This window comes from Hoplias malabaricus, chromosome 9 (assembly GCF_029633855.1).
Source record: "Hoplias malabaricus isolate fHopMal1 chromosome 9, fHopMal1.hap1, whole genome shotgun sequence".
Taxonomy (NCBI): domain Eukaryota; kingdom Metazoa; phylum Chordata; class Actinopteri; order Characiformes; family Erythrinidae; genus Hoplias; species Hoplias malabaricus.
In genome coordinates, this window is record NC_089808.1 from 19,953,571 (window position 1) to 19,963,099 (window position 9,529).

At 38.1% G+C, this 9,529-nt stretch overlaps 1 long non-coding RNA gene across 1 annotated transcript; it reads left to right on the forward strand.

Annotated features, from left to right (window-relative positions):
- The first annotated feature begins 6,989 nt into the window (after positions 1-6,989).
- On the forward strand, positions 6,990-9,198 carry LOC136706764 (uncharacterized). Its single transcript, XR_010804145.1, has 3 exons — positions 6,990-7,102; positions 8,149-8,197; positions 8,845-9,198. It is a non-coding gene; the product is annotated as an uncharacterized lncRNA (long non-coding RNA).
- The last annotated feature ends 331 nt before the right edge of the window (positions 9,199-9,529 follow it).

A 9,529-nucleotide genomic window follows, 5' to 3' on the forward strand; every position in this document is an offset into this window, starting at 1 on the left:
TAACACAGATAAGACTTGGAAACATAGGTGGAACGAATGTTTGAGTTTGAAAATTGTAAATAAGAAGCAAAGAGCTGTCTCCTAAACAACATTTATGATGGAAGGGAGAATCGATAAGTAACACCAGATTTGTCTAGTCATAATAGTTCATTTATATTTAAGCTCCATATATGGAGCAAGCATAGAGCAACATCCTCATCTCTTTTCATGATTTTCAATATTCAGAAGTCTCTCTACTATCCAAAAGCCTCCAGGTTTCATTCCTTGACTGTGCCTGAGCCAGTGGAGGAGAGAGATAAAGCCTGAGCCACTTCAATTTGAGACACTTATTTTGTTTCCCATTTACTGAGCCAGGGCTGCATACAAACATTTGACTTTTTTCTAGTGTGCAAACAAACCAGAGGGCTAGCAAATTGTGAGGAGATATTCTCTGAATTTAATAAAATTGTATTGGATTTAAATCATGAATGTCACCTTAAAATCAGGAGAATTCACTTACTGGATGTGTTTATAAACATTTGACCATAGTGTATTGTAGCTGTGTGTATTGTCTTAGCAATAATATTCAAGATTAATGCTGGATCTTCAAATAGAAACCCACCAAGGTCAGGGAAAGAGATCTGTTTGGTCAGAATGTGTCAGTAAAAAGTGGAAGTGGACACCAACTGTAAGGCTGATTACTCAAGGGCCGTCAGTTCAGTGCTTCTTTTGTCTTTGACAGCAAACATTGTCATTCAAGGCTGTGTTTATTTGTTCATTCATTTATGCATCTTCTGTTAGCACCTCATCCAGACATGCAGGAACATGGTGAACACACAAATCTGCTTACAGGCAGTGACCCAAGTGATTGAACCTACAACCCCATGCCGCTGGAGCTGTTTGGAGGTGACACTACCTGCAGCACCACCTTACCACTGTGTTTATCTTTATTAACATGGATTTGCATTTAATATTCCATCAATGGGGGCGGCACAGTGTCACTGTCACAGAGCTCGAGCGTCCTGGGATTGTGGGTTCAAGCACTGCTCCTTGTCTGTGAAGAATTTGGTGTGTTCTCCTCATGTCTGCATGGGTTTCCTCCTGGTGCTCCCACGGTCCAAAAAACACTGGGGACTGGTGCCCCCTTCAGGGTGTGGTCCCCCTTGTGCCCAGTGATTCCGGGTAGGCTCCAGACCCACCGCGACCCTCAACTAGACAAGCGGTTACAGACAATGAATGTACTAATGAGAATAAATACCATCAATGGACATCTCACTCAGTGATTAGGGAATGGAGTAAAGAAAATAAGAGATAAAACTATTTTAATAGTCACTTTATATATTAAGAGGCTCACAACTTCAGACATGCAAATTCACCGCCAGAATCTTCACAGTCATGTCGATATAACTGCGGTGTGTCCAAACATAGCATGTATTAATATCATATTATATTAATCATTATTATATTAGTGCGATTATTAATTTATCTGTCTGCACGTTGTAGGCTAAATCACAGGCTGTAGCAAGCAAGTGCCAAATCTAAATGTGCTCTATTCAGAACGTGTCACACTATCATATGATAATGACGGTTATTTGCAAGTATGATCACTTGTCCATGGCTTTAGCTCTCTGGAGTCAGTCTCAGATGGTCAGGGTCTCACACTGATGCTGTCTATTAGCAGTCCATATCACAGAGGTTTAAAAATCAAAGCTATATTAAAAGGGACTGTAAACCCCTTTAGCTAATGCTTGGCACTGAGCATGGCGACCTTATGTGTGGCTACTCCAGAGCATTCAGTTCTGGTGAACATATGTGTCCACAGTGTTTAATGTTGTTTACAATTTAAAGTAACTAAATTTATAATAAATAACATTAATAATACGTTACACTTATTTAGTACCTTTCACAAACAATAAATATAATTTAAAATAAATAATAATAATGAATATAATGGAATGGAATGAAAACTGGTGCTGGAGAAGTAGAGACACCTACAAGTCTGTCAAAACAAGTCTGCTCATCTTAAATGGAGCCTTCTGCATGTGCCAGAGGGTCTCAACTTCAAGCCCCAAGACTGAATGATTAGGCCACTGTACAATCACTCTAACTTCATAATTCTTCATTCATACTGCTCTTTGTTTATTTACTGATCTTTATTTATACACCGCTCTTTGTTTATTTACAGATCTTTGTTGATTTACTGCTTTGTTTATACACTTCTTTGTTATACAATGCTTTGTTTATACACAACTTTTTGTTTGCCTACTGATTTTTGTTTATATACTGCTCTTTATTTTCTTCTTTGTTTATTTACTGCACTTTGTTCTAAACTGTTCATTTGCTGCTATTAGTTTACTGCTTACTTATTTATTTTTTTACACATTTGTTTATTTACTCTTTGTATTCTGCTCTTTGTATATACACTGTTTTCTTTTTACCTCTTTGTTTATGTGCTGCTCTTTGTATATTTATACTGCTATTTGTTCTACACTGCTCTTTTTTAATACACTGCAATTTAGTTAGACATTCCTTTTTTTAATACACTGTTTAGACACTGCTCTTTTTCTATGTTGCTCTATGACTTTATTCTGCTCTCTAGTGTCAACCAGAAGAGAATAAGTTCCAATTTTTAGTCTTGGTTCCTCTCATGGTTTCTTCCTTTGTCTCTGAGGGGGTTTTTCTACTGTCACCTCAGCAGCACTTACTTGGGGCTTGGACCTGGAATTCTGCCAAGCTATTTTGCAGCAGCACCAGCTGTTACAAGTGCTCTATAAATAAAATGTAGCTGAATTGAATTCATTTATATTACCAATCATTCTTTTATTGATTCATTCATCTTCTGTAACCGCTTCATGCTGATCGGGGTGGCTCTGGAGCCTACATGGACTCTTAGGGTGCAAGGCAGGAACACATTCTGGACAGTACACCAGTCCATCAGAGGGCATCACAAACTCGCTTAGTTACTCTCACCAATGTTAGAGGACCATGTTCAAAACTCACTCTTCTTCACATTTCAATGTCAGAAGCAGTGTGGTTTATTGAATTCTAATGTTTTTTGTCAACCTGAAGTGAACCTCTAATCAAAATGCTCCTACTATTATATTATGAGTTAATGTCCTTGACTGTATTAAGCCAATCCGTCATGTACTTCCTCTGAAATATTTATTTGATTGTAGCTACTTTGGCCTGCCTCTGAATGCCATCTGATATTTTACTACATAACTTTGTTCAAACCCATTTCCAAAAAATTTGAAAGTGTCTAAAATGCAAAACAAACAAACAAACAAAACCCCATCAAAACGACAGTTTTAATATTTTAAAAATAATGTGACCCTGACGTCCTTCCAGTCCCTAGCAACCACAAAGAAAACACAGAGCATTTACTTCCTTTGCCAGCTGACGAAGTCCAACATGTCTCAGTGGTTAGTGGTCCAGTTCTACACAGCCATTACAGAGTCCATCATCACCTCCTCCCACAACAGTTTGTTGCAGCTCTGCCACCAAACACGACATTCACAAACTGCAGTGTATCATCAGACCTGCTGAAAAGATTACAGGTGTCAGCCTGCCCACCCTGCAAGACCTGCACTCCTCCAGACCAGGAAAGGTGCTGAGACTATTTTTGCTGACCCGTCGCATCCTGGTCATCATCTTTTTTTCAGCTCCTCCTCTCAGGCAGGGGCTTTGGGAAGATGAGAGCAGCCAGACTACAGAAAAAACTTCTTTCCTAACATCATCACACTCATTAACAATTACAGCTCATAAAAATCACAGCATATATTTCAATAACAAAATAATTATAGCTCATAAATATCACAGCACATATTACAATTACAAAACCATTACTGCACACAACAATTACAGCTCATAACAATTAAAGAACACTCACAGATCGTAACAATTACCCCACATAAAAGTTGAAGGTCAACAGAATTGTTACAAAACAATTACAGGATGATTACAGCACATAACAATCACACATTGATGATCAAACAACTACAGTATAAAACAATTACAGAACAATAACAAAAAGCTTACAGCACAACATTTTAAAGAACAATTACAGCAGAACACTAACAATTAGCTTAAGTAGCTTGATTGTGCTACTGAAACAACCTTTGTGCTTAAATCTATTTTATTTTATTTTTTTTATTTTACTTTGTTGCTCTGCCTTGCATCTGACTGCTGAAGTCAGCACTTTAAATAACTTGTACCACATCCACTGTATATGCAGGTATTCATGTTTACAGGGGTGTGTGTGTATGTGTGTGCAAAAACCAAACATAGAGTGAGCAAATAACATTTTCTTCAATTTATTCCCCAGCAGTGGATTCTGAGGAGTTTTTTTCTGAGCACAGGTTTAAGAAACTCCATGTAAGTATAAAAAAGAGCCTCTTAAAGATTTTTAATTTATGAACATTTTGCATTTGTTGCTTAATTCAGTTGTGATACTACTTGCCTATGAACCAGCTTTAGAAGTTTTGAGGGTTTTTAAGTTTTTTGTTTTTTTTTTTTTTCTTTGGACCACTGAAAAAAGTTTTCTATTTTTCTATATTTTCTATTGCTTTAATACGTGAGGGCTTTTTCAGAAAAAATGGTAACATCAAGTATAGTGAAAGTCATTTTATACATATTTAAAGTTGCTGGTACTGCTACAGTTTGATCCTAAATAAACTGCGGAAAAAAACCTACTGTCTATCATTTTTGTACTTTGTAAATTTGTTTGTTGATTTTATTCCAGTATATTTGTATGGGTTTTAGAATGTAAATAATTGAGTTTTGAGATTGTATTTTCCATGATGTAATGAGTAAAGTAACCCCATTACAATTTTATTTATGTAATTAGTAATCAGTAATGGATTATATATATATATATTTTTGAGTAAATACCCCAACACTGACAATAGGTTATATATCATGACTCGCAATTAAAGTTCAATTCATGAAACTTTGAGCTAAGATCTGCCACTTTTTGAAAAGCTGGGTGAGTGAAATGTTCATCTGAAAAACGACGTTCCTCTATACATTACTGCAAATGCTATACATTACACCATCTAGAGCAAATAACATAAAATATTTACAGAATGCAGAGAAATTTCTGTGTGACTAAAACGCAAGGCCAACAACTAGTAATGAATGCTAGTGACCTTCTACACCTTAGATATCATTGCATTAAAATCTAACAGGCTTCTATTATATAGCCACTTGGGTTCTGTAGTATTTTGGAAAAACCTTGTCAGTAAACACAGTTCATCTCTGTATCTACAAATGCAAGTTATGACCCTGATACACAGTTAATATGGCCTGATGAGTCCACGTATACAGTTTTTGTGTAAATAATGTACATTTTGGTCTGAAGGCCAAAAAGGAAATGATCTGTTCTGATCATTACCTGCAAAAAGACAACGCCTGTCATGATAAAAGGGTGTGTTAATGCCAGTGGTACATCTGTGAGGGCAAAGATAATGCTGAGGTATATACTGCATGCCTTTTGGTGCTGTATACCCTGCCATCTGTTTGACATTTTTGAGGCAGCTTTATTGTTATATCAAGAAAGAAATGGCAACAATTGTTGCCCTCAGGGCCACAGTAATTACCAAACCATGTTAAAAGCAAACAGGATGTAACAATGTTATTCAAAATTGTGTATCTGTAAACAAATGACTTTGAAAACAAATTCTATGATTGTAGAATTTATAAGAACTTGTGTTTCAGCACACATATGTTCATTTATGTGCTATTTTGGAGGATTTGTGGGTGATTAGATTGTGTCTTGCAGTTTCCCAGTGATAACATAAGAAACTCACCTTCAGCCGAGTTTGAAAATAGTGATGAAGATTATGGTGATAAAGATGAAGCTGGTGATGCTGGTGCTGGCGGCCGAGCTGCTCAAGGTGAGCGCTTTGTTCACAAAAGATGACAGCACCTCCGAAGTTTTTGAAGAACTAAACAATCGCTGCGTAGCACTGAAAAACTCATGCAAAGGTAAAGTTGACTCTTTTCTGTTTCATCATCACACTGCCCTTTGCAAAGCCTCTACGTTAGTGATGTTTCTTCAGAGATTCTTTTGAGTTATTTTTTTACTTTGTAGTGTAGAACAATACACACAGATCAGCCATAACATTGTGACCACCTCATTGTACACTTACTGTCCATTCAGATCAGAGTCATCATCCGAGACAGCGGCTCATCTGTTGCTTCACAGTTTGTGTTGGTCATCTTCAAGTCCTTCATCAGTGGACACAGGACATTGACGTTGTTGGCTGGATTTGTTTTAAAGGGATTCAAAAACTACAGCAGGACTGCCGTGTCTTATCCACTCATACCAGCACAACACACAGTAGCACACCACCACCAGGACAGTCACTGGGAATGATCACCCTCCCAAATCATACCTGTTCTGTGGTGTCCTGACTATTGAAGAACAGGATGAAAGGGGTAAACATATTATGTAGAGCAACTGTTCGCCATCAGTCTGTAATTGTAGAACTACAACATGCTCCTGTATGGTCAGTGGAGCTGAGAGAATGGACAAGGAGTGCACAAACAAGGAGGTGATCATAATGTCCCAGCTTTGGAGAACACATCCTCTAATTAGTAGTCATCTCACTAGCACATTGTGAATTAGATGGGTATAAAGCTCCTTTGCATTGCTTTACCGAGGAGCAGTGGAACTGCCTTCTCATTTGGGATAAGCTGGAGTAGGGACATTGATCCTGAACTAATCAGCCACCATCAGTATATTTCACATTGTTAATGTTTATATGGCTGAATGCAATCAAATCCTCACAGCATTTTTCAATAAGTTCCTCTTTGCTACTATAAAATTTGGCCTTATAGTATGGTGTGACCCCCTCTCCCCACCCTTGCGTGCATTTCCACTAGTGAGGGGGGTGTTGTTTTTGTGCTGCTTGGTTCCTGCGTCACTGCAGCTGAATACAGCATCAGGGCCAGAGATAAACAGACAGAATAATGACAGGGTCATTGTTTATTCTTTGTCCACAGAGGGAGATATCTTACACATGTGTAAATCCATCCTGCTGAGCCTGTGAACAGCAGAGAATAACTTCAGCGCATCATGTCGCACAAAACACAGCCCCAGAAACACACCGAAATGAACCAGGTTCCTATTTTATTTTCTATTATTTATTTATAAATCATGTTGTAAATGAACCTGTAAAAGAACAGCTCCACATAACACTTTATTTGAGGTTATGAGCTCTTTCTGAAGCTTCTTAATCTTGACACACCCACGGACGATGTCATTGTTTGCCGCAAAGAACCTGATCTTGTTTGGTTCTACCTGTGAAAGAACTTGTCTGATTCAAAAACTAATTTATGTTGGTGGAAACACGCAGAGCGTTTCCGGTTTCTCGATGGACGAAAATCACTGTCTAATCAGTCTAAACACTAGTCGTTATTTATATATCTGCCTGAGACATAACTGCGAGCTCAATTTTGCAGCAATCTGAATGAATCCATTCAAGGCTTGGAGTCCAAGAGAGCAAAATTGACCTAGTACATTGCTAGCTAGTGTGGGCATCCTTTAGTTGGTATAATAGATCTGAGGACTTTGCCTTCTCCTCCAAAGAGTTTGAGCTGTCCATGACATTGTGTTAGCAGCAGCTGGAATGGAAATACAAGCTGGATTCACATATCTCAGATAAAGCATGCGGTTACCTTCACTCTCCCAGATTTGGGGGCATTATGCGTGATGGGGAGTCCTAGATAATGGAGATGGTGATGACTAAATTGGGGAGAAATTGGGGTATAAACTCAGCTACACCTTGTTTGTCACACACTTCTAAGAGTTCAGTCTCCAATTTTGACAAATGTGCATCATCCCTTCTCAATATTTAATACAGTATATTGCTTTATCAATAAAATAACAGAAAAGGTCTTGTTCCTGTTGTTATACTGCCTTAATATTTAAGCTTCAGCCTCTAAACAGACTACAGAATAAGAAATGTGTGGCATCATTAAATAATAATCATTGAGCAAAACCTTGAGTTTATTCAAAACAAAGCAACTGCTACATGATGTGCTAAAACTCTTTGACATTTCTTTCAACTGCTTTCACTATTAATTTGGTGAACCTTGGCATTTGCATTATGTTTATGAATATTACAGATACTCTGAATTATTAATTGCATCTTTCTCTCCACACAGAATAATCCTGCGCAGGATAATTGGCAAAAGATTAAGGAGGCAGGAAATGGTGAGCGATGCCCCTTATTCAACAAAAAATCCAATCAGTCTTTAATTTAAATATAAATACCAATTCATTTCAATATTTAACCATTCAAGGGGACATAATATGAAGAAATTTACTTGACCATATTGGGAAGTGGTCTGAGATGTATCTCCACATTTAACACAAGGATAGAGTTACACGAGCGGACTTGGTCTTTTACACCAAAAATAACAGACTGCAAATTTGCATCAGTTTTTCAGTTAGAGTTAGTGCTGTTTTCTGCATGGTACAGATGCGTTAAAATCAAGCTGACCTATCAGAGCTCCGTTGTCATGGTTGCAGACCAAACAAATGAGCACCAAAATGCCGGCAGGACAGCTAGTCTTTGTCGTAGCACAACACGCAACAACAAGCATATAAAACAAACATATTATTATCCTTTTAATAAAAGGAGTAACATGCAAAAGCAGAGCCACAAAATCCCCCACTCACATAAATAAACACCTTCAGAAGATCCTGAATGAGGTGTTGGAATTCCACTTGTTGTCTTTTCTGTAGAATGGCGTGAACCCAATGTGTGCGTCATTTAGTTGCAATGCTAAAAATAAAATGATAAATTCATCATCTCTGCTGCTGCTACTTAAGGAATCCATTTCTTCTTTCTCTTCCAGCGTCTTCCCGTGATTTCAGAGTGATTTCAAAGAAAGGGATTGGACTCTGTGTGAAGGTTCCACTATGTTAAAAGATGCATCCATTTTATTATCCCCCACCCGATTCCCACTTGGTACAAATAGGCCCTAACTTGAATGTTCGCTACATGAAGGATTGACAACAATTTTGTGTTCCTAAAACTGGACACAATTCTTTCCCACCAGCCTCGACTTGCTCTCATGTCCAACATGAAATATTTCTGTTGTCATAACCAAAAGAAGAGCAAACACGCTTCCATTTCTAATGCAGGAACATACTAAACAAAATGAGCTCCCTACATTAGGTGGTTAAAACCAGGTAAATATGTTTCATTTCCCAAGAAAACATATGTTGAAAAGTGTAGTAAAACATACAATAAATATATTTTAATGTCATGTCATGAAAGGCAGATAAGGGATGTGGCACTTCAGGTAGTGTCGCTGTCACAGAGCTCCAGGGTCCTGAGGTTGTGGGTTTGAGCTCTGCTCCGATGACTGTCTGTGAGGAGTAGGTGTGTTCTCCCTGCGTCTGGGTGGTTTTCCTCTGGGTGCTCTGGTTTCCTCCCGTGGTCCAAAAACACATGTTGGTAGGTGGATTGGCTACTCAAAAGAGTCTGTAGGTGTGAATGTGTATGTGAGTGTGTCGCCCTGCGAAAGACTGGTGCCC